The 20,666-nt window shown below is 40.6% G+C and overlaps 1 long non-coding RNA gene across 1 annotated transcript; it reads left to right on the top strand.

Moving 5' to 3' along the window:
- The first annotated feature begins 9,011 nt into the window (after positions 1–9,011).
- On the top strand, positions 9,012–20,284 carry LOC115459757. Its single transcript, XR_003940329.1, has 3 exons — positions 9,012–9,156; positions 16,691–16,697; positions 20,270–20,284. It is a non-coding gene; the product is annotated as an uncharacterized LOC115459757 (long non-coding RNA).
- The last annotated feature ends 382 nt before the right edge of the window (positions 20,285–20,666 follow it).

Raw genomic sequence — 20,666 nt, 5'->3', positions numbered from 1 at the left:
TTCCCTTCCTGTGTCCCGCCCTCGGGTGAATCCGATCTGCTGCTGTGCTTTCAGTCACGGAGGTGACAGGTGAGGCGCTGTGATGATTTCAATGCAGGGGGCCCAGCCCGGTGGTGGACGGAGGGGGCGGGTGGGGACTGCGGTGTGGTGGCCTGGGGGGGGCAGCGACGATGACCTCGGTGGTGGGGGCGGGGCCCCTGGGTGTGGCCTTGCCCCAGGCCCAGTCCAGTCTCTCTGTGGCCCTGCAGCAAATGTTCAGGTGGACAACACAAATAGAATTCATGGTCTTTTTCTGGACATCAAACTGCTATTAGATCTGCAGTGAATCTGATGGATCTTAAGAATCTAAATTAACTACAACATAGTTCAACTGTATTAATCAGAAAGAAACAGAGAAACAAGTAGACATGCAAATTAATATCTCTTCCATTAATAAGTAAAAGACACCTGAAATAAATAATGACTAAGTAGTTTACGAGGATACCAGGCAATGGTTTTCCATTTCTTTTGTGATTTTTTTTTCTTAAAACAGCATTATGTTAAATTCCCTCACCTGAAAGGTGACAGTTGAACCTCAAATATGTATTATTTAAGCTAGACACTAGAACTCCAGTGTGCTACCTTGACCTGGGATTGCCCTGGCAAGAACCTCTCTTTCTGTAGAAGATATTAGAAAGGCCTGCTGCTATAGTAGAAGTTTTGGGTCAGGAAAGATAGTAAGCCTAATGCTACAGGGCAGGAGCACAGCAGAGTTTCACACTGCCACCCTGAGAGGACAGCAAGAATGTCCCATATTCTTCTGGTTGGCAAAAGACATGTTACCTGCCTCTCTCTAGATGTGCTGAGATGTCAGGATGTGGCAACAATTTATAATGTGCCGAGTAGTAAAGAATGCTAAGATCCAGTTTGCATGAAATTAAACACACAAACAAAATTGATATGCACTGCTTAGTACTTGTATGGATGGTCAGACTAGATAGACCATATGTCTACCTGCTATCATCTTCTTTGTTTCTATTAAACCCCAAAATACTATTAGCCCTTACTAGCTATCCAGTGGTACTATTCATTTTGTAACATACAGTTCCTTGTAAAAGTCTTCACACCCTTGTACATTCTGCTGTCCTAAAGAAATTATAATTTCAGTAGGAGTTTGTTTCATGGATCTATACACAACATATTCTACACTTTGGCCGTGAAAGAATTATAAGATTTGTTTCAGCTTTTATCTAAGGGAACAAATAACTCTATTCAAAAGCACAGATTAGGGAAAAGCCTAATGGCCTAGTGGTTAGGGTGGTGGACTCTGGGCCTGAGGAACTGAGTTCAATTCCCACTTCAGGCACAGGCAGCTCCTTGTGACTCTGGCAAGTCACTTAACCCTCCATTGCCCCAGGTACAAATAAGTACCTGTATACAATATGTAAGCTGCGTTGAGCCTGCCATGAGTGGGAAAGCAACGGGGTACAAATGTAACAAAAAAAAAAACATGCCAATGTGTTTGAATATCCCTTGGGGCACTGTCAGGTCCAGCAATATAAAGTGGAAACAGTTTGGCACCATCAGGACACAGCCTAGCTCAAGCTATTCCTCCAGTTAGAGGCCATGTGTTAAGTAAAACTGCTGAGGAAGGTCCCTGCAAGGCCAAAGATTACCCTAAAAGAGGGGTGTAGCCAGACAACAGATTTTGGGTGGGCCTAGGCAAGAATTGGGTGAGCACCAAGTGTACTCTCCCCCCCCCCCCCCCACACACACACACACAAAATGATCTCAGCTGGTGGGAAAACGCTTCTTTCCACCTTGGCAGCAGGCATTCCCTTGAAACTGAGCATGTGCAGGTGTCACGGAGAGTAGCGTTTTCGTTACCATCAGGGGAAAACCTTTAGCTGGCGGAGCTTGGGATTCCCACCAGTTACCACTAAACATGTGCTACTGTTGGGTGGGCCTGAGCCATAAATGGGTGGGCCCGCCCACCCAAGCCCACCTGTGGCTACGCCACTGCCCTAAAAGATCAACAAAAATCTCTGGCTGAGAGTAGAGGAAATACTTCACAGATATGGCCTGTATAGAAGGGCAACAAGAAGGAGGTCATTGTTAAAGAAAAGCCCTAATGATGTGCCACATAAGAAACATCACATATATGTGTTTCTAGAGTCTGATGAGACCAAAGTGGAACTTTTTGGTCTAAATACTAAGCAATATGTGTTACCACAACACTTCACTCTGCTAATACTACCCCTACAGTAAAGCATGGTGTGATGGCAGCATGTCTTGGGGATGCTTTGCAGCAGAAAAGACAGGGAAGCTTGCGAAGACTGAGAAAAAGATTGATGGTGCAAGCACAAACCAATCCTGGAAGAAAACCTGTTCTAGTACACCATGAAGTGGCCTAGTGATTAGAGCAATGGTCTTGAAATCCAGAGGTGGCCAGTTCAAATCCCATTGCTGCTCCTTGTGATCTTGGGCAAGTCATTTAACTCTCCATTGCCTCAGGTACAAATTTAGATTGGGACAGAGAAATATCCAGTGTACCTGTAATGTAACTCACCGTGAGCTACTACTGAAAAAGGTGTGAGCAAAAATAATAATAGAGATTCACTTAATGATCCCAAGCATAAAGTACCATGTGGCAGTTTAGCAAGAAGATAGGTAATGCCCTTGAATGGACATGCTTCTTCATTTCCTACAGCAATACAGATGGGACAAAGGTACCTGAAGTTACGGAGAGTTGCTATCACGTGGTACAATTAGAGTCTGCTCTCTTTCAGCTACAGTAGGTAAGGTCTAAAATATTTGATGAATTAAGGATTCTTACAAGATTGAGGGATTAACTCTCAAAAGAGAATTTTAGGACTGTGTGATCCAAGCAGTAGTGCTACCACATTTCGACTATTGTAGTTCTTTATATTTAGGCCTACAAAGTCTATCTGATAAGATCTTTGCAAATAGCTGATAATGCAGCAGCTAGATATATCTTGGGATGTATGAAATATGAACATGTTTCACCTATTTTGAATGAGTTGCACTGGATTCCAATATGTTGGCAAATACAGTTTAAAGTCTGTACTTTGATTTTAAAGCATTACAAAATGAGGTTCCATATCATTGGCCACTACTCTTAGAATCTATCACTCACCAAGAACATTAAAATCATCAATTAACTTTCTGTTGGATAGTCTATCATTTAATTAAGTAAGATTATGAAAGAGAAAAACATCTAAAAAATGGCATAAAGCAGCTTTTGGACATTTTTCTCACCAAAACATCGGTATTTTCAAAACCTATTTTCCAGATGTTTTTCTATGCAGTTCATCCAGATCTCAAGAGGGCATGTTAAGGGTGGGATTTGGGCATTCCTAGGACCTGGATGTTTTTCAGCCATAATGGAACAACAATTTGGGTTTCTGCCAGGTACTAAAAATAAGATGGTTTGAGGTAGACCTGTTTTAATAATTAAGCCCCCCCCCCCCCAAAAAAAAGTGTCCTAAATGACCACTGGAGAAATAAGGAAAGACCCCCCCTTACTCCCCCAGTGGTCACTAACCCCCCTCCCACCCCTAAAAAGAACAGTAAATACCAACCTCAAATATTATAGCTATTCCAATTAGAGCAGCAAGCATGTGCCTGGAGTAGTCTAGTGGTCGATGCAGTGCACTATGGGAACACCAGGCCCATAATCCACTGTTCCACATGGTAGAAAGTATGAGCCCTCCAAAAACCTAATGTACCCACATATAGGTGACACCTGCTGCCATAAGGGCTGCTGTAGTGGTGTACAGTTGGGTACGGCAGGTTTTGGTGGGGCTCCCTATACAATATAAGGGAGCAAGGGTTAGATGTGTACTGGGCAAGCTTTTAGATGATTCCACTGCAGTGCCCCCCCCCCCCCCCGGGGTGCCCCACTGCTCTGCTGGGAGGGGTCCGTGTGGCCATTCTACTAAGAATGCTGGCTCATCCAATATACCAATAGATATAGGAAGAGCCAGGATTTTGTGCATTTTTCACTTGGACTTTTTTTTTTTTTTTTTTAAAGGCTCAAAAAGGTAAACACACAAAGCACAAAAACATCTAGCACTGGCCATTTTTGAAAAAAAAAAAAATAGACATTTGCTGTTTCAAAATAGTTATATTTGCTATTTGGATTCTGGGCTTTTTGAGCAAACATCCAATGCCGGACTTAGACATTGAACTGCCCCTCCATGTCTTTGGAACACTTTTCCTTTGGAATCGTGCAGTATGACTGGCTTCCTATAATTTAGATAACATCGTACAAAGAATTTGGGGATATTTTGATTACTGTGTTGAGGAATTATGAACATTTTTAATTGATTTAAATCAAGTGACTTAGTTTGTCTTTATGTGAAGTTTTGTCTATATTTTCTTGGAAATTGATTGGCACTGTGGATGATGCAATTACCACATTTTACAATAAATAAATGCCCTTGAACAGCTCAGACCTGACTCCAACAGAACATCTGTGGCAAGAGTTGAAACTTACCATCCTAGCAAACCTGAGACAGCTTGAGCTATAAACTGTATCCCACTGTGGAAAGTTGATCCTCTTGTATTTATGATAAAAACATTTTACTTTTTATTATTGTGTTGTTTTATTATAAAGATGCTTTCAACATGAATGTAACTACTGTGACCCGTTCTGGGCATTTTGGGAGGGCAGGCTTCAAAATTGAGTAAATAAATAATGAGACACTTAGGATACTTCCAAGGTATAAATACAGAGAGGTCTGACCTTTTCAATGGATAAGGGGCTCTGGAATGAGGTGTTATATATAGGACAAGGATGAAAGGGGGCACACTCAGAAATAAATAAAAAAATTGTTCTTTACAGAAAGGATGGTAGATGCATGAACAGCCTTCTAGTGGAGGTGATGGAAATGAAGACAGCATCTGAATTTGAGAAAACATGGGCAAAGCATTCAAAATCTGTGGGTGAGGAGGAGGAATCATAGAGATTAAGCTGTTGGTTTGAATGGCTGGTATTAGGGATGTGCTTTTAATACATGCAACATTGATTTAATGAGCATTAACCTATGAATTAACATATGTGCCCTCAATTCACATTATAAAAAATTCTAATGCACATTACAATTTTTATTAAATGAAATGTGTGAAATGAAGGATGCCCAAATAGCGGAAGAGTAAAAAAAAAAAAAAAAAGTTTCCATGCCCATCCCTAGCTCTTACTGCTTTCATTCAATACAGAGTCAAGGAATTTCTTTTTAAATTTTGTTTTAAAATGTATATCCTGCATTAGCCCAAGATTCTAAACAGCTTTACAACAAACCATGCATAATTTTATTCACTTGTGAAGACTTAGAAAATGCTCAAGCGTATGAAGACTTTTGCAAGGCTCTGTAGTCCATAATCAGTTATATTACATATACTCTGTGTTGAAAGCCATTCATGTGACTTCATTAGGTCCTGCAAAAAAGTACCCCCCCCCCCCCCCCCCAAAAAAAAAAATCACCTTTCAAAGCCAAATGAATATACTGGGCCTTGCCTTGTATACAGACTACACTTGGCACCCTTCAAACACAACAGAAATCATACTTTAATTATTGATATCAGATTGCATGTATGATACAGGAATACCAATAGTTTAGTATTAAACAATATACAGCATTAAAAGTTTTACAATTCATTACAAATGTCTTTGGATTTTGCTCCCATTAAGTACAATAATCAACATACAATATCAGTCTAAATACAGTTTCTTTGTGTGTATGTATACAAACAGACCCATCACATTTACAAAAATCAATAGATGGGGCAAAACAAAAATCCACATGAAATTCCCAGAACAGATTAAATGTGAAAACATTAGTGTTTACAAAAATCCAGAAAGCAGTTAGGTACACCAAGATTATCGACATTTATGAATAAAATATATAAGATAATTTATATCTGCAAATGACACATCAAGTACTGATGGACAGAAAAATTCTCAAAGGATGGTCACATGGAAGGAAACTGATTTCAATACCAGTGCTGCTGCAAAGAATGGGGGTGACAGCTATAATCCCCTGCCCCCCTCCCCAGAATTTGCAATTGTGTTTCCTTAAAGGAAAATCTCATTAGAGAACCGTTTCTTTCTCCCCTCAGCTCCATTTTTCTGCTTGTGCTGTAAAAATGTAAATAAGTGACCCTGTGGCAGTGCTATACATTACCATGTGAGAGGCCTGTTTAGATCCTAAGATAATGCCTGCCCCTCAGGCTTCCCAGAGCATGACAGTGCTGTCAGCCTCATGAGGGTGGCCTGAAGACACCTTATCCCACCTCATGATCATGCCACACTGAAAGATGCAGTTTCTGGTTAAGGGCTGATGCTGGCAATAACTTGGATAGATTATAGGGGTCAAAAATGCGTGTGCGTGTATGTGTGTGGGGAGAATAAGAGTAGTTTCTAGATGAAGTTTCATAGTTTTGCAGACCAACAGAAATGTGTTTCCTGACTGAGCCTAAAGCCCAGAGGATATGATGGCAAAAAAAGTGGGTAGAGTTGAAAGGAATTGATGAACCTACTACCACAGAAGCACAAGATAACAGAAATGTCATATTTGCTCCCCCAATAAGCTTGCAGCCAGTTTCAATGACTTATCAAATAGCACTAAAGTTTGCATGTTGCGTTAGTTTTGTGGCAAAATCAATAAACTCCTGAGCATCTGTAGATAATAGGTTATACTCACAAGGCACTGAGTTCACAAATTCTTGAGTACTTTTGGAAGACCGACATTAAAAATAAAGACAGCATGAAATCAGCAAGGAATAAAGGCAAGATCTTACAAAAGTTAGGTTCTTATTTTACAACTCCAGCTTGTATTGTCAGATATTTTGTGGATACTAAGCTGAACAGAGAAACACTGTGACGGATAAGGCACTTTTCATATTAGTTCAGAGAACTGGACACATTTCGGGACCAATGCAATGGCCACATAAACCCTCCCATTGCAAAGCATTACTGAGGAACATATGGGAGGATGAATGTCAAACATGGGATTAGACTTTAGTGAGCATACACCAAGTGAATGTCGTCTTTAGTAAGCAGACTGTGGCAACTGCTGCAGGCATGGCACAGTATCTTGTCAAAAACGATTTCTTAATGGATTTATTTTACTAAGCTGTGGTATAAAGTGGCCTTACACAGGGTTTTCCCACATGCTAAGGCCATTTTACCACAGCAGTAAAATGGCCGATGTTGCCATTAGCACATGGACAGTAACTACTACTACTACTTAACATTTCTAGAGCGCTACTAGGGTTACGCAGCGCTGTACAATTTAACAAAGAGAGACAGTCCCTGCTCAAAGAGCTTACAATCTAATAGACAAGTGAACGGTCGGTTCCCGATAGGGGCAGTCAATTGGGGCAGTCTGGATTCACTGAACGGTAAGGGTTAGGTGCCGAACGCAGCATTGAAGAGGTGGGCTTTAAAGCAAAGACTTGAAGACGGGCAGGGAGGGGGGCTTGGAGTAAGGGCTCAGGAAGGTTGTTCCAAGCCTAGGGTGAGGTGAGGCGAGGCAGAATGAGCGGACCCTGGAGTTGGCGGTGGGTGGAGAAGGGTACTGAGAGGAGGGATTTATCCTGTGAACGGAGGTTACGGGCGGGAACGTAAGGGGAGATGAGGGTAGAAAGATAGTGAGGAGCAGCAGACTGAGTGCATTTGTAGGTAAGAAGTAGAAGCTTGAATTGAATGCGGTATCTGATTGGAAGCCAGTGAAGTGACCTGAGGAGAGGGGTGATATGAGTATATCGGTTCTGGCGGAATATGAGACGTGCAGCAGAGTTCTGAACAGATTGGAAGGGGGATAGATGGCTAAGTGGGAGCCGGTGAGGAGTAAGTTGAAGTAGTCCCTGTGCTTTCCCACTCATAGCAGGTTCAATGCAGCTTACATATTATATACAGGTACTTATTTGTACCTGGGGCAATGGAGGGTTAAGTGACTTGCCCAGAGTCACAAGAGCTGCCTGTGCCTGCAAGTGGGAATTGAACCCAGTTTCCCAGGACCAAAGTCCACCATGCTAACCACTAGGCCACTCCTCCACTCCATATTAGTGTGTGTGTCACTTACTGAACACCTTTTCATAGGTGGTAAAGGCTCACTTGACTAATCCTGCGCTAATCAGTTAGTGCGTGGTAATGTAGCTGCACTGATGCGCACAGAAATGCCTACGCCACCTCCTTTGAAATAAAGTAGACAAATATTTTAGTGTGTGGTTTGCATGTACAGATCAGAAAATTATCACAGGATGCCTGAGCATTTCCCACAGTAAGCTCCAAAACAAAAGGGTACTGTTTTTAATGTTCATTGCCCTTTTAAGGATGTAAGCAGTTCAAAGAAGGCCCTGAACCACAAACCATACACAAGAGAGGCACTCAAAAGACATCTCTGGACGAAAGACCGGAAAGGGGGAATATGCTAGAAACATGCAAATATTTATCAGGCTTTAATAAAGTACTTTTTCATAGAAAAAGAAGTTCATGGAATAAGAATCATGTTTTGGAGGGAGGGTGACTCAGAAGATACGTTTGTTTACAGAGATGGTGGTGGATGCTTGGTATAATCTACTAGCTGAGGTAGAAGATACCAAAAACAGTGCAAGAATTTAAGTTCATTGCCTCTGGCTCCCCTTTGTACATGTGCCACAAATTCTGCTGCTTCCTCACATCCACAGTGGTTTCATTCCTTCACACAGACCTTTAGAACATGACCCATTATACAGTAAGATCCTTCAAACACTCAATACAAACCAGAATGAGGCACTGAGCGGTGCTGCTATCAGCAATGGAGGCAGAAAATCATTCAATGGCGAAAGAGGAATTGGTTTAGGACACCAGACTATGTGTAAGATCCACTAAAGCTTTGGATGATGCTCATTATTTTTCTCCCTCATTTTTAATTGTGATTTCAGCTAATTGCAAATAGAATTCATTTTCAGATATAAAAGGGTTTCTATGCCAGGTGAAGACATCTCACTGCCTACTGTATCCTCAGTCTACAAGAACACACACCCACATCTTCCTTTTTCTACATTACACAGTAAGATTAGTTTATTTAGAGCTCTCACCTGAGAGAACATTATGAAAATTAACATTTTATATCATTTTATTCCCCCAAATAAAATAATCAATCATCTATAGTGCACCTGAATGTACCTCGCCTTGAATTACCACAGAAAAGGTACGAGCTAAATCCAATCCCAAAAGTAATCCAGCTAGTTAAAAAAAAACACCTTGCCAGGTGTGCTGTTCATCAAGTGACCTGAAAGAACAGGCAGAGAGCAACAGTGTCAGTGTGTGCAGACCTGAAGAGACCCATGTGGACCAGAGGGAGGTATGGGTCTACGAAGCTGGAAACAGCAGTTGTGTCAGCCTATGCACCCTAGAAGAGCCAGCATAGCTGGAAGAGGCGAGGGGAGCAAATGGCCTGCAGATAAGAGCAAGGGAGAAGCAGCAGGGTCCCACCGCTGGAGAGTCAAGACATACTAGCATGGGTAAGGATGTCAAACCTGGGGGTGGGTAATGGAGGCAGGGAGGGTTGAACTTTGGGAACAGTAGATAGCAAGTTGGGAAGGGGACAGTCAAGCCACAGGAAGACAAGATGAGCCCTGAGCAAGCCAAGGGGAAAGGGCAGCCATCTGAAGTTAGGCCTGGGAGAGGCCCTGCCTTATCATTTTTTTTATAGGACTCCAGGAGAAATACTATGCCACAAATATGCAAATTGTAAAATATTGTGCACAGAATCCCCCCCCCCCCCCCAACAGAGTTTCTCCAGGATTAGTATTTCCATCTCATTTGAATCAGAGCTAGGATCTGGCACCACAAACTTTCATTTGCAACTCCTCAGATTTTCCCCTTGTTTTATAGCCCCTCACTACAGATAGTTACTACAGAGACAGTCCTGAGTCAGGGGCTATAATCACAGTGTCTTAAATCTGGCCACTAGGTATTACCATTTAGCAAGAGCATGACCGTCTCTCCTTTCTCTCGAGGACTGTGAATACTGCCTCCTTAGCATTCTACACCCTCAGTCAATACAAGGAGTGAAAAGATCCAACTCATGGATTAAATTAGGATCCTTCACATGGCAATATACAGCAGTACTACTGAGTCACCAAGCAAGCCTAAACAATCATCTATTAAATGTTCCAGGGAATGATTGGAATATTAACTTTTTGATATTACAATGTATATAGACATTTTGCAAGAAAACCAACATTTAATAACTTTCTTTTAATCTGAAGGAATTCCATTCTATGTGCATGGCATTAAATGCATGACAGTCTCAGTGAAATTGTAGTTGCTATACTGGGGTGAGACGGGGAAGGGGGGAGGCAATTTTCAACCAGGGCAATGCAGGCTGGTGACTACTTGGTTATTTAAATAAAAGTCTTTGGAAACTGTATTCAACATGCGTAGAAACTTCTAGCATGCAGAAGTCATCCAAGTAAATGGCCACTTCCCTTAATGGAAAAAATATTATTAATGGTACCAAATATACAGTAGGGGCCCGATTTATAATAGGCCTCTGTGAAGCGTTCAGAAAGTTTCCTAATTTTAAGGTCAATTTTATATCAAGGCACCTTTGAAACATGCAATGCTGTCTCCCAGAGAATCATAACTGCTCGTTCACTCGTGCATTGATATCTGGTGCTACATTTGAGAGCTCGAGTGTTAGAACACATCCATTTGAAGACTCCTGAAACAGGCTGCTGTGGCTGAAACACGATTTGTGTCTAGTTTATTGGATGTTTAAATAAAATTTCCTGTATGATTTAAATATAATCTAGCTCCATTTTTTTTGTGTCACCTTTGCTGTGTTTGCTTGACTTGTATTTTGTAAAATAGGCACATACATCACAATTCTACCCCTGCTCCTCCCTAAACATTTGTCAGGTGTTATTTTAATTCAATCATCTAATTCATTTTATCTACATTTGATCAGGTCTGCTTCCAATATTTCTCTCCTTTGGGAATTAACAGACCTCTTGCCTACTTGCTTGGTTGGACTTATACAAGGCACACATCCATATATATTTCTATACTGCCACATAATTGTATAAAAGGTTTACACGTGGACGTTTATAAAATGAACCCCCAGGTGTCCCAGATTTGTAAGGGAAGAATACTACCCCATATGTAAATAAAGTGCATTAAAAGTCTAAAATAATTAATTGAAACCGTGCAGCATACTAATCACTCTTGTTCATTACTTTTCAGAAGACAGTCTGATTAGGTGGCTTTATCGCCTCAATTCCCACTGACAGCTCTCTCTACCCACTGACATTTTCCACCTATGTTCCTCAAACATTTTTCAAGAAGAGTGAAGACATATATACAAGTTATAGAATGAGACCTGGTGATTACAGGGAAATAACACGGTGAGATCATGAGATGCTGAAAGATACCAATTGCTAGTTGGAAAGCCCTTGTGCTGTTGCACGATTGAAGGCAAAATACCAGTGGCATACAGCTGATGAGGTGAGACTAATACGCAAAGATAGATAGAATTTAACTTGGAGACTTCCCCAAGAAATCGACATTAACAATGCAGAGGAGGATCGTAAACTGCAGAGAATTCTGAGAGGAGGCTAATGTCTAGGTTCTTAACACTGCCATAGATTTTGAAATCATTTCTACTATTGGCAGCTCAACCACATTCTCTTTTTCAAACTTAAACTACGAGTGGCTTTTATTAAAATAAAAATTATTCTGTGGAAGTGAGTCAATATCTGAAAGCTCTGTGGGTTTTGTTTCGACCAAAAAATGCAACTGATTTTCAGGAAGTAAACAGACGAGATCATACATTTGCATGTGTGGGACGTGCAGAAGAGCCCTCTCAAACATCCTTAAATAACTATTCCTTTTCTTGGCATCGTCCTCGTAGCTTTTAGCTGGACCTATCCCCTCTTTCCAATGGGAGCTGCTGCAACGCAGTTATGAATGCTTTAAGTTGGCCCTTTCAGAGCACAGTGACTCTCACTTTTTGCCTTCATTTAAATGTGAGGTGGCAGTATTGTCAAAGAGACAATACTACACCACAAAAGACTTGTTACTAGTCAAGAGATGAAAAAACGCTATATGTATAGAAAATACACTTATGAAAATTAAAGTTCTATTTTAGGTCAGGATTAAAATGCTGTAAATGCACACAGAGTTGCCGAGTAGCCTAATGGTTAGTGCTGAGAATCTGGGGAACTGGGGTTCAATTCCCACTTCAGCTCCTTGTGACTCTGGGCAAGTCACTTAACCCTCCATTGCCGCAGGTACAAAACTTAGGACCTGAGCCCATTAAGGACAGGGAAGGTACCTGGACATAATTAAAAAAAAAATGTAAACTGATTTGGTTGTACCATAGAAAGGCGGTATATCAAATCCATGGCCCTTTACATGAATCACTAAAATGGCATGACCTGAGTCAAATTCTTACTACTGTGTAATTATTTGTGGTGTCCCTTAAATGTACAGTGGACAACTTCCTGGTCTCATATTCACCTATAATACACATAAAAGCAGAATAAAATTCATGCAGTGGGTGTGGTTAGTAAGTACAGTGGATTCAGTAAACGTGCAGTACATAAACCTTCAAAATGTGAGACCTGGCCTGCATTACAGGCTTCTTAAGATATGAAATTTTTTTCAACTGCCATAGTTTTCCAAGTATTATATACTTAAAAAAATATTTTCCATTATACTAGGAAAATATAAATCAAGTTTAATTCCTCCACACAAAGGAAAACATTTCATATAGTTCATACAAGTTTTAATCAAACACATTCAGATGTGAGATTCTGTCAAGCACCAGGAATATTAGCAATATTGCAGAGGGACTTGATGGAAAAACAGATGATACAAAAATCTAACAGGGTAAAGATCGTGAGTGGTAGGAAAAAAAAGAAACTGAAATGAGCAAGGGCTTGGGAATTATGTTTCAAGTACAAAACAAAAGTGCAAAATACTGAATCCTGGATACAAAAATAAGTCACTTATTCACTAGGAGGTCAAGAACAGGTAACTATTAACAGCAAAGGACCCAAGGAGAAATCATTAAGAAGGCTTGAATATTGCTAGTTAATGTAATCAAGCAACAGGGAAAGTCTGGATGCATAAACACAGGAAATGGAGGTGGTAATATGCCTGTGTAGATCATTAGTGAAACCTCACACTAAGTACTGTGTTCAGTTCCAGCACCACAAACCATATACAGAGAGGCACTCAAAACACATCTTTTGAGAGAGAATGGAAAGGGGGAATATGCTAGAAACATGCAAATACTTATCAGGCTTCAATAAGAAGAGAGGTACATTTTTTCATAGAAAAAAAAGTTCATGGAATAAGAATCATGTGTTGGAGGGATGGTGGCTCAGAGGAACACCAAGATGGTGGTGGATGCTTGGTATAATCTACTAGCTGAGGCAGAAGATACCAAAACTGAGAGAATTTAAGTATGCTTGGAACAGATACAGAGCAAGGGTTAATTTGAATTGGGAGACAGTGGGTACAAGAAATGAAGTGCCTGCTTGTTGCTGGAAGCTTATATGATCATTTACCAATGACAGTAAATGATCTAAAAGGTGAGACAAGAGCGACTTACATAAAAAGATCTTGGTCCTGCATGTACAGCCGACAGCTGTAATAAATTCTTTGCAAAGCAGGCAGTGCTCAGAACAAGGAAGGATAATCTCCAAAACGAAAGAAGTGCAGGCAGTTGAGTTTGTAGTGCTGACAACCAGAAGATATCCTTCGGTAGGTGTTGTAGCCAAGGCAAGACAGACTGGATAGGCCAACCTCATCTTTCTCAAAGTATCTACCGTACTGGTTATTCACATGAACTAAAACAAGACTGACACACCTCAATATGACGTAATATGTACATCCATAAGTAAGTACATAAGTAATGCCACAATGGGAAAGACCAAAGGTCCATCGAGCCAGCATCCTGTCCACGACAGCGGCCAATCCAAGCATTATGCATAATCATGATTTCAAATTTTATCTTTATTTAATGTACTGCAAATAAAAATATATCTAACCAGTTTATAGTATAAAAGTGAAGAACGCACAAGGAAGCCTATAATACAATCAGTTTAAAAAGTCAAATTATAACTTAAAAAGGAAGTAACAAACTGTACAATACAATAGGAAGGTAGGGGAGTGCCATCGGAGACCTCCAGTCCAACTAAAATGGCCCATCTAACATTCAACAGAAGGGAACGCATGCAGGAAATAATAGGTTTTCAAAGCAGATGAAAGTGTCTTTAGAGACTTTTATTAAATGGTGGAAGGACTGATGTTGGAAATTACTTAAGTGGCCAATGTGGAATCATCATCTATGAATAGCAATTTAGGCCAGTATGTTACTGCAAATTGCCTTTCTATAACAGCACTGCACATTTCAAAGGCAGACCATACAAACTGTCTCATGGCCTGTTGCCTTTACTCCTCCTCTCCCTTTTCATTTAATGCATCAGTGCTAGCTAACAATTTTTCTTTTTTGATGGCTCAATTGTTCGTTAAAAACAAGAGAACATCAAGACAACTCTTTTGTTCAGTTTGTTTTATATGTGTGATAACAATTAGTGCAGTGGTTCCCAAACCTGATCCTGGAAGCACCCCAGCCAGTCAGGTTTCAGGATATCCACAATGATATTCAAGAGAGATCTGCATGGAGGCAGTGCATGCATGCAAATCTCTCTCGGAATAGTCATTGTGGGTATCCTGAAAAACCAGACTGGCTGGGATGCCCCCAGAACCAGGTTTGGGAAGCAGTGAATTAGTGCTTACTGTTTGGTCACTTCATTATTTACTAAACTAAAATCAGGGCGTTCCTGCGCTATTACTTATATTGCTATGCATGTCTCACACAGAAGCATTTAAAGTATGAATATAGTATATGGAGCCTAAAAAGTGAACTTACAAGACTTTTTAAAGCATGGACTGTGACCATAAGAAAATAGACTAGAATTAACCAACCAAACAAAAAAAAAAAAAAAAAGAGTAACTAAGAATTCAATTCAAAGAGGAAAATCAAGGAACAGCTTTGTTGATACTGAAAGAAATCTAGCAGGTACATTTACTTTAAATTTACTTTTCCATCTCTAATGCAGACACCAGGCTGGAAAAATATCACTCAATATTTGGCCGCACTTAACCGGATAAATGCCACATATTGGGCTAGCCACTGATTTTCAACACCATCCAAAAAACACTACTGAAAATCATTACTGTTTCAGTGCCATCTGCATAGTGCCAGGGCAGTCTGAAGGCAGAGCTGAGTCAGGCTTATCCAGGTATTACCAACATCGAGCACCAGTACCTAGATCAGTATCTGGACAAGTTAGGACAGCAAAACAGCTGAATACAGGCCATACCCGGATAAGTTACACCCAGATACGCAGCATCTGTATCTGGGTACTGGCCGCAACTGAATAACCAGGTATAACCTTAAATACCACACTCAGCATTGAAATAAACACTGATCATGGTGCTTAAATACTTTTTTTTTTTGGGGGGGGGGGGGGGAGTTAGGTTTAGCTAAAATACACTGTACAATTGTTAAAATCAATATAGTGTGGAATGGATTAGTTGCTAATTTCAACACATTGAGTGGCCACTGATAAATGAGGAAGTCTCCTACCTGTGAATTTTCAACCGGTACTATGTGAACAGTGCTGCCAGAAATTCCCTCCAAACACTCTCACATATCTGGATAGTGCAACAGTAAAGTGAGGCATTCACCTACTAAAAAGACAGCGGTGATATTCAGCTTCTATCCATATAGCTAATATGAATATTTTGCTATATGTGGAGCGGCAGCTGCAAGTCCTGCCCATGTACAGTCAGCGCCATTGGCCTCGTACGACGGATGCGCTGAATATATACATTTTTAAAATGCTGTGACTGCATTTAAAAAAACACACACTCTCGTAGCTGACTTTAAATATTGATTTGATTGTATTAGCGAAAAATCGAAGGACTGGAAGAAAACGAGGCTGGTTTGGAGATATACTAGTGATCTGAAGTGTACGCTAGCCAAGTGCAAAAGACACACTGAGTAACTGTACATTTGGTCCAATTAAACTTCTTCACACTAGGGATCACCTGTAGCACTGTTGTCAAGATAACCAAATGCATATAAATGAAGGCGGGGTTTACAATATATATGCAAAATAAATAAAAATTACATGTGTTCAGGCAGTAGATCGTGGCAAAACACTACCACATGTTTGGTAGGGAATACTATAAACTACGTTTGAAGATAACAGATTTGTGACAAAGAATCATTGGTCATATGAAGATTTGACTTATAAACATGTGCATTGTATTCGAGATGGAGAAATATTATAAGGTGGAAACTCCTGATGTTCACACTCATAGGACTTTATGATTATACATGTCTTCAAATGGTTTAAAAAATGATTCTTTGGATGTGGGTTATTTCAGTTTCATCTTACAGAGTCCATTATGAGCAGAGCAGACCAGTCTATGCTCGAGGCACACCAGAATTAAACAGAGCATGTAACCATGAAATCAGCTGATCATGTGTCTCGGTGAGCTGTTAAGCTGTAATAAGTAAATGCTGAAAAGCACTGTACAAAGGTCTCTGTGCATGGAACTGAAATAAATTAGAGACCATGCCCGAAAAATTCTGCAATACTTAAAACGAGTACACAGAAGAAATGTGGAAAGGACTCTATTAAAATTAATTAAACCTTGATTCACCAGCTTAGTGCACATTAAAATTTAATGTTATGTTTTCAACATCTTCTGCAATTAGAAAAAGGGAAATCTTTTTACAAAGTTCAAAATCCCAAAATTAAATTTATTTTCTCTCTGTTGTGCAAAGTTCTCCTTTACAGAATATTGCCTGCAAACATTAAAACTAGTTCCACATGAAAGAAAGACACAGCTGCCTCTTGGCACAGATAAAGCAATACTTATTAACCCCTAAAAAAAATGAAATTTCTGATCTGATGATTCTGTGTAAAATGTTGCACCTGGCAGCACTTACACCATGCTCTACCCTTTTATAGATCAGCCTTTGATGCTGTGATCTGCAATGTTAAGGCACTGGAATATATTATACTGTATACCTGTGTTATAGGTCAACACAATGCAACTTCAGCACAGTCATGCAAAGAACCACATCTCAAGCAGTCATATCCAGCCCTCCTTCATGCATATTTACAATCCCTGTGCCAAGTGAGTCCAGAGCCTTGGGCTGAACCGTGCTTGTATCCGCTTGGTTTTTAACAAAATACTTCAACTCATTACATAATAAGTTTTGGATTTTCTTAAGCACATTAAAAAATTCCCAAAGGAAACTAAGCTACACCCAGTGGAGGTGATCCAGCCCTTAAAACAAAGCACTACAAACCAGTTAAAAAGAAATGAACTTAATAATCTCAATGAATGCCAAGGCTGTGCTGATGGGCTGCAGGTGGCCATAGCCCCCAAAATTGGGCAGTGTATTATGGGCGCCGGCTGGAATGTGTACAGAACTGCAAGCAGTTGGATGATTGTAAATCGCACACATTACATAAATTCAAAAAATAATAAATTAAATAAATACAATGTAATTGTTTTGCATATTGCAACAAAAAAGAAAAATGCACTTTGCCCATCACTTTAAAATGACAGAGCCTGTTTTAACTAAAAACGTATCTGCTGCAGACTGTTTGCAAATTAACAGCAAGATGCTGAAGTGATTGCTGAAACAGTTGAACAGGGGCTATGGAGGTCCCCAGCGCACAGATGTCATGTTGAACCGTTTCTGTAAAAATAGCACCTTGAGCACTGGGGCAATACCCCTGTATCCCCCACCAAAGGTCCAAATGGAAATACAACCAATCAGAAAAGAATCATCTCCCTCCTTCCTACCTAATTATTCTGCATTTACCTAATGTAGAAGCTTGTCCATACACTGTAAAATCAATCAAGATCCATACGCCAAAACCAATCACACACGTGATGTGGTCTTTGAGGGCAGTGAAATGAAGTCTAGGCCAGACCAATTCCGGAGAATTTATGTTCTTTGCTCCGTCATAGGAGAATAACAGCTTCTATATTAATGCTGGGCCAAATGTTTCTCCCCAGAATCTGCTTTGTTTATGGAATGGATTGTGATTTTTGATCTTTATTTTGCAGCAGAAAAGAATGAATAAGGAGGGGAAGCAGCATTTGGAAAAGAAAGGCAAGAGGAAAACAGCAGGCTGCAGCTCTCATAGAAAATAAAGCAGCTGCCCAGTCTGCTGACGCCATGAGCTTGAGCCTTTAGGTAGTCCAATTTATAGACACATACCATGATTTACGTTTAACAGGAAAATAACAATATCCTGAGCCCAGACAAGAAATGGTAATGCAGACAGAGGGAAGTGCAGATGCTGGTTATCCACGGAGAAATAGCAGCTCTCAACACAAATATGAATATTTCAGGGCCATTAGGCTTCTCATCAATTCAGAATCCATACTAGCACACAACCAGTTCACTGTTTCTTCCACAAGAACATAACCAGGCATATCTGCTTTCTCTCAGTTAGCCCAGGACTTTCTGTTCTCTGGCTTCCTCTGGCTCTTCTCCTCAAGTCGGAGAGATGATGCTCCTTCTGGTTTGGCCATGGCTGTCAGTGAATTCAAGCTGGATGCTGAATTTGACAAACTACTGGTCTTTCGGTTCTCGGGTGAAGTCCCTGCCTGCAGGCGCATTCCTGCGCTACGCCTCCTAGCAGACCCAGTGGCTTTCTTCACACGACTGGGCCTCACGAGAACACCATAACCTGGGTTACACTTGAAGTACTGCCTGCCCCCAACGGAACCATCATTCTTACCTTTGAAAACAACAAAAAAGATAAAAGGAATTACAACACAGAAAAGTGATGCTGAGTCACTTGCTTATTTGCTGTCCATCGTTTTACGAAGTAAATAGGATCATCTGTTTTTTGTAATTACAATAATCAGATGTAATTAGTTAAATTATCCTGCACTGCAGAAGCACTGCAAACAACTGCAGTGGTGCTGGCTGGTACACAAACCAATGCTCATCAGAACAGGTAGACAGGAATGTCGCTTGGCAATTATCCTTAGTGGGACAGGTTTATTATTCCTTTGATATATTGTCTAATCATTAGACCGAATGAGGCTAGAAGCATTTTGCTATTCTACACCTGCTGTGAAGAGAGAATTCATTCAATCGCTTCAGCCCACTTTCCCTTTCCTTGACGTACACAGGGATTTAACTGTATTCAACAAGAAGCATCTCTACAGACAGATTAAGCACTGAATGAATGCCACAAAAGGAACGCAGTAAATTGAGACACTAAGATAATACTCCACATACCCTGGCTTAAGAGTGAGGTTCATTACTGTAATGGTATGTGCAAAAATAACCCATTTAGAGACATTGTCCCCAAAAGGAACCAGGGAAATATATGTTTCAGCCCCTTCTGTGCAACCTCCTCGTTTCTTGTCTCTTTTCCTCTAGATTTGTCAGTGTAATTCATCTAGGACAGGGCTGGGCAACTACGGTACTTGAGGGTCACAACCCAGTTGGGTTTTCAAGAGTTCCACAATGAATATGCATGAGATCTATTTGCATACAATGAAAGCAGTACATGCAAATCGATCTCATGCATATTCATATTCATTGTGGAAATCTTGAAAACCTGACTGGGTTGTGGCCCTCGAGGACCGTAGTTGCCCAGCCCCAATATGGGTCTTCTAATGTTTCTGGATCCCTTGTACACAGAGCAGTGCAGTGACCATTTATAGTCAGCTATACAGATTCCAGCTCTCTCAAGATCACTTCCAAGGCCTCAGTTGACTTATCATACGGATTAAAAAAAGGAGGAGGAGGACAGAGACAAAATCTTCACGGATAAGTAGACACCAAACGATGAGTGAGGCGAATACAAAGAGGATATTCAATATTCAAGGACCTTTATTGTAACAACACATTGAAGGACCCGACACGGCTGTGTTTCGGCATCTGAGCCTGCTTCAGAGGTCAGCAACCTGTGAAGCCAATGTTGATAAAAAAAAAGGGAAACTTGAATCCAAAAATTACAAAGCCCTTTGCTATTCAAATCATGTTGCCTGTGTTGTTACAATAAAGGTCCTTGTATTTGCCTCACTCATTCGTTTGGCGACTTATCCGTGAAGATTTTGTCTCTGTCCTCCTCCTCCTTTTTTTAATCCGTATGATAAGTCAAACTGAGGCCTTGGAAGGTGATCTTGAGAGAGCTGGAATCTGTATAGCTGACTATAAATGGTCACTGCACTGCTCTGTGTACAAGGGATCCAGAAACATTAGAAGACCCATATTGGGGCTGGGCAACTACGGTCCTCGAGGGCCACAACCCAGTCAGGTTTTCAAGATTTCCACAATGAATATGAATATGCATGAGATCGATTTGCATGTACTGCTTTCATTGTATGCAAATAGATCTCATGCATATTCATTGTGGAACTCTTGAAAACCCAACTGGGTTGTGACCCTCAAGTACCGTAGTTGCCCAGCCCTGTCCTAGATGAATTACACTGACAAATCTAGAGGAAAAGAGACAAGAAACGAGAGGTTGCACAGAAGGGGCTGAAACATATATTTCCCTGGTTCCTTTTGGGGACAATGTCTCTAAATGGGTTATTTTTGCAC

The sequence above is a fragment of the Microcaecilia unicolor genome, unplaced genomic scaffold, assembly GCF_901765095.1.
Source record: "Microcaecilia unicolor unplaced genomic scaffold, aMicUni1.1, whole genome shotgun sequence".
NCBI lineage: Eukaryota > Metazoa > Chordata > Amphibia > Gymnophiona > Siphonopidae > Microcaecilia > Microcaecilia unicolor.
The sequence above is the reverse complement of the archived record's forward strand: the minus strand, read 5'-3'. Positions and strand labels throughout refer to the sequence as shown.